The 5,837-nt window shown below is 39.1% G+C and overlaps 1 pseudogene; it reads left to right on the forward strand.

Moving 5' to 3' along the window:
• The first annotated feature begins 2,327 nt into the window (after positions 1-2,327).
• Positions 2,328-5,060, forward strand: LOC149172096 (kinesin-like protein KIN-14L pseudogene; annotated as a pseudogene).
• Positions 5,061-5,837: the final 777 nt, after the last annotated feature.

Genomic DNA, 5,837 nt, shown 5'->3' on the forward strand with positions numbered 1-5,837 from the left:
ATATATTAGAAAACATATCTAACATTTAGACTCTCAACAATCTAGATAAAGTATTTATATTTCTTAAAGTATCTTTAATAATAATGATTTATTAATAATATTAATTGACAAACCAAATATTGAAATTCAAAAGTATATATTTATATAATTTTAATAAATTATAATATATACTCATATAATCCCCGCTCGGGGTGGTAAACACATTAAAAGTGTGAGGCAAGAGGAAGCATGCAACCCATTGTCACCTGATCATTGGACGGGTGAGGACGGGTTAGCTCATTCTCCACTTTCTCGCAGATGATACCTATTAATATGGTGAGTACACTTTCGGCTCACACCTTAAGGCAAGTCTCAAGGCAAGTGATATCACAAATTAGTTCATCGTTACTCCTCTGCTTTGGTTTCCTAATTCTATAGGAGTGGTGAAGTCACTCCCCACACTCCTCTATCATCTGTTAACATGAAGGATTGTTGTTTCAATTTTCGCTACTGGGGACTGTACAAGTCCTCTTGATCCAGACATCCTTTATATTGGATTTTAATCTATGTTGTATGAATTTTTGGTGGTTCCTTATCCAAGTGAGGTTGGAGTCATTTTGGTCTTCTATAGTTCTTTTCTTGTGCTAGACATCTATCTCAACAGGGAGAGGGGCTATCAGGATATCATAAATCCCCTACTCACAACATGGGTTTCCTCTGGTTGCACCAGGGAAATGAACTCTTCCACAATTGGCTCTTTTGGTCAAGGTATTTTTTAAGGATTCAAATATTATGCATATTTATAATATTATAGGTGAATATTCTAGTTTGAAAAGTCATACATATAGAATGTAGGTGAATATTCAATAAAAAACATGTAATTTCCTATTAAAATTGGTAAATTTTTGGCGCATATATATTTATATATATATGATTTTTTTTAACCAAATGGGTGAATACTTTTGTCAAAAAATGTCCAAAAACTAGCCAATTAGCGAAATTTCGCCCCTAAAATTTTCCTTGTTCTTGGTTCGATGAGGAATCATAGTGATAGTCTCACGAAATCCATGGTGCAGATCTTTTGGAACTTGAACAACCTCCCTTTGGTTATCACACAGGTGCTTCCTCTCACCTTAATTTCCAAGTTTTGACTGCAATTTCTCACTCTAGATTTTATTACCTTGAATTTCCAAGCAAGACAATAGCTCCCAATCATGGTTGACACTCCCACAAGACATATTTCTCACTGACAATATCTTTGTCATTTTGGTTTTTCTAGCATGTTCTCTTTTTTTGCATATATATGTACTCACATAAACACTCTCTATAATAATAGCTTTTGTATCCTCAATATTTATTTTTGGACAAAAGACTAATTATTCAATTGATAATCTAGTTTCCCATAAGTAAATCACAAAAGATAATAGTTTGATATATAACTGTTTGATGAATTAATAGTTTGTTTGACATACAGGGTGCATTGGAGTTGCGGAAGTGGTCCTAATACCAAAGCGGAAGCTGTAGCTCTCTGGGGTCTCCTATGGTTCAACAACGTCTTGGGTATCCCTCACCTACAGATATATTAGACAAAGAAAATCAGAAAGATTGTCTAATTGTTTTGGGAGACCTCTTTCTTATTCAACATTTAGTGAAGGGCTCCCATTCCAGAGACAAAATATTAGAAAATGTGACAAAAAAAATTAGGAAAATATTAGAAAGTTTATTTTCAATAGCATATTTTCATTTTCTCTGTGATCTCCATAAAGATACAAAATTGTGTTGATGAAAGTTGTAAATTCAATTTGAGAAATTTAAAAATCGATGATCAAATCAACTCCTTTATTATTCCTTAACGCTAAATAAATTAACATTACACACTTATAAAAGATTGCATTATCGGAGCCAAGGTAGTTCCACGGGAAGTTATGATGTGTTTATGCGACTAAGGTAGCTGGGCTTCTGGTCGGCTCAACATTCGACTTGACCGGTGGGATTGGACTTGTTCAGTCTTCTCTACTAATACTAAAGAAATCCCCATTAAAATTCTCATATCAGCTCTCCTTTCGCACCCATTCTCGGCTCGCACCCATTTCGAAAACAGTCCTCTTCGCGAATGAAAACAAGCTACCTTAAGCATCGAGTATTTTGAAATTTATTCTCGAGAAAGAAAGTTCAAGGCCTTGTTGAATTCGATTGATTGATTGATTGAATTCGAGAAAGAAAGTATCTGTAGTAAATGGTACATACCCACTTGCTGAACCGCATTGATTGAGTTCGCATTCAGGGCCAAGCCTCTCCAGTTGGGGTTTTTCAGTTTTCTATTGAGATTTGTCGAATAAGAGGGAAAAATGTCTCTGGAACCAGATTCTACTCCCAGCAGGGTCCCTTCCCCATTGGTTTCCGGCACGTCTCCCTATCCTCCTCCCAGAAGTTCGTTTAGTCAGAGAAGGCACGAGGCATTTTCCGACGATATGTTCAGGAGTGAAACGGATTTACAGGTTTCTAGCGCAGAAAGTAGTGGATCGCAAGGTCGATGGGCTTCACTGAAAGCAGAGGAAGCAGGTAATAGGAGGTTTCAAGCTACAGCATGGATAAAGAGCATGGTTGGTTCTCTAGATATACCATGCGAGCCATCTGAGGAGGAGTTTCGTCTTTGCTTGAGAAATGGGTTCATATTATGTAATCTTATCAACAAGGTTCAGCCAGGCGCAGTGTCTAAGGTCGTTGCAAATCATGTTTCATCAGTTCCTCCTGAAGGACGGCCTTTATCTGCTTATCAATATTTTGAGAATGTTAGGAATTTTCTTGTAGCTGCTGAAGAGATGAAGTTACCTACTTTTGAAGCTACTCATTTAGAGCAGGAAAGCTTGCGGACGGGTTCTACGACAAAGATTGTTGACTGTATATTGGCGCTGAAATCTTATTATGAATGGAAACAGTGTGGAGGAAATGGCTCTTGGAAATATGCAGGCCCTTTGAGGTCCCCCATGATTCCACGAAGCACAGGAAATTTCCTTCAACGCTCAACTCCTTGTGTGCCTGTAAGCGATACTGAAACTCTGCCGGACCTATCAATTATAAACATGGATGACGTTGAAAAACGACTGGGTGACATCTTTCAATCTAAAGACACAATGGGAGCTTGGTTAAAGCGGTTTGCTGTAGAAATGACAAATGACAAGGAAAATGTTGATCAGAACCTTGTTGAAGCCATACAAACTGCTGCACCGGGCTCGATGCAAGCATTCATGAATCTTATCATTGCAATTTTTGCAGAAAATAAACAAGACAAATTTTCCCTGATTCAGAAAAGCCAGGATCAAGACAATCGGCTCATTTTGGATTCTGCAGACCAGAAAAATGGTGACTGTTCACCTTTTCAAAGTCAGGATCCAAAACCTTTGCATATAAGTCAGGAACATCAGATGCGTTTGGAAGCACAAAGAAAAGAAGTCAAGGACATAAGAGACTTACTACTTAGAGCACGGGAAGATGTACAAGGGTTTCAGGCAGAGTGGCGAAAGCATTTTGAATTGCTTGATAACCAGGTCGCAGGAATTTCTAATGCTGCTAGTGGGTATCACAGAGTTCTGGAAGAAAACAAGATCCTTTATAATAGCCTTCAAGAACTCAAAGGAAGCATAACGGTGTACTGCAGAATCCGACCCCATTTTGGAGTTCAATCTGAAGCCCACAGTGCAGTGGAATTGATTGGAGAGGATGGATCCCTCCTGGTCAATACATCCAAAATGGGCAAAGATGTACAGAGGATATTCAATTTTAATAAGGTGTTTGGGCCATCTTCTACACAAGAGGAAATCTACATGGATACACGGCCATTGATCCGATCTGTAATGGATGGTTACAATGTCTGCATTTTTTCATATGGTCAAACAGGATCTGGGAAAACCCACACCATGAGCGGTCCAACAGGTGCTTCTGAAAAGGAGATGGGAGTCAACTATAGAGCACTCAGTGACCTCTTCGAGTTGTCTCAAAAGAGGAAAGATTTAATGGTGTATGAAGTCTCCGTCCAAATGATAGAGGTATACAACGAACAAGTGAGGGATCTTCTCGGAGCACTGACCTCGAGCAAGAAATTAGATATTCGAAATAATGGTCATAAGGGATTTAATGTACCGGATGCTATACTTATGCCTGTTAAAGCTACTTCTGATGTTTTGGATTTGATGAATTTAGGCCAAAAGAATCGCACTGTTAGCTATACTGCACTAAATGACCGCAGCAGTCGTTCTCACAGTGTGTTGACTGTACATGTGCAAGGTACAGATAGTGTTTCTGGGTGTAACCTTCATAGCTGCCTTAATTTGGTAGATCTTGCTGGAAGTGAGAGGGTAGATAAATCTGAAGTAACTGGAGATCGCTTGAAGGAGGCACAATACATAAACAAGTCCCTTTCATCTCTAGGAGACGTCATTGCAGCATTGGCACAGAGGAATTCGCATATACCATATCGAAATAGCAAATTGACTCAATTGCTTCAGGATTCATTAGGGGGCAAGGCAAAGACTCTGATGTTTGTGCACATAAGTCCTGAACCGGATTCATATGGAGAGACAATAAGCACCCTTAAATTCGCTGAACGGGTGTCCTCTGTTGAACTTGGTGCTGCACGCTTGAATAAAGAAAGTGGAGAAGTTCGTGAGCTTAGAGAGCAGGTAGACAGTTTGAAGAAGGCTTTGGCGAGGAAAGAAGCAGAAGTAGCACAGTTACAGAGTGTGAGAGAATCTCCACTTACTGACAAACACAAACTCCAAACGCCAGTGCGAAGTCGTAGATGGAGCCTTGAAGCGCCTGGAATAAGCAAAGTTGAGGTACAAGATGGTATTTATAATTTTGGGATGGGTACCCAAGATGACAAGTGGGTAGATTCAGGAGAGAGATCCAAGGTTAATGAGACGCCGATAAGCCAACAAAATGGCAACCGTCGGAGCAGTCTGGGAAATGACCGTAGAAATTTATCAGGGCTAAAAAGTGGTGGTACAAACGGTGGTACAAATACAGAAACTGATACTGTGGCTCCATTTGCATCGAAAAAGACTTCTCAAATTAAAAAATGACTACAGTCCTTTGGAAAACTAATCAATGGTGAAAAAAGATCTACAATCCAAGTTGATTTATCACCCCCTCTCTGTAGCGGTGAGCGAAGATTATCTAGTGGTCAGAAGCCACTTACAGTGGTCAACAATTCAGGAAGTGGTCGCCCTAGGCGAAATTCACTTGACGGAAAAGCACCCTGGGATCGAAGATAACAGCTTCTCCAAATGGGCATGCAGGGCGAACTTGCAAGACACCACCTGATCAGCAGGCGATGAAGGTGGGAAACCCTGATGTAATAACCTTCAAAAAGGATAACTTCTGCACCAGGGTTGGAATTTGACGGTCATTTTGACCGTCAGAGGCCATTTTGCCGGTAAAATACATTGAAGTTTTTTAAATTACCGTCGGTGTGAAGTCCTTGGAAGGGGCAGAACGTATTTTTGACGGCTAAGGTTATCTTTTGAAAACGTCATTAATAGTTTATTTAAATACTGACGCGTTAGTCCTTATCAACAAATAAACTTTAATTTCGAATCCCTGCGGGCGGGTTACAATTTTAAAATCTGAAAATGTTTACTACAAAATTTTGGAATTCGAACAAGGTACTCTTACAATCTCAACAGGGATGCTAATTGGAAGATTAGCAGTTATTAGATTCATACTCAAGATTATCAGTGGTTGGATTTTTGCTTTTTCTTCTTGCTTTTTTCGTTCTGCTTGGTTTTCCTTTCTAGGTTTATTCTCTAGTCTTTTGGATTATTTGAATTCACCTAATTTCTCTTTTCTATTTGAATTAT

This window comes from Pinus tabuliformis, chromosome 4_2, assembly GCF_031772625.1.
Source record: "Pinus tabuliformis cultivar Carrire ecotype Pingquan chromosome 4_2, CPIR1, whole genome shotgun sequence".
Lineage (NCBI taxonomy): Eukaryota > Viridiplantae > Streptophyta > Pinopsida > Pinales > Pinaceae > Pinus > Pinus tabuliformis.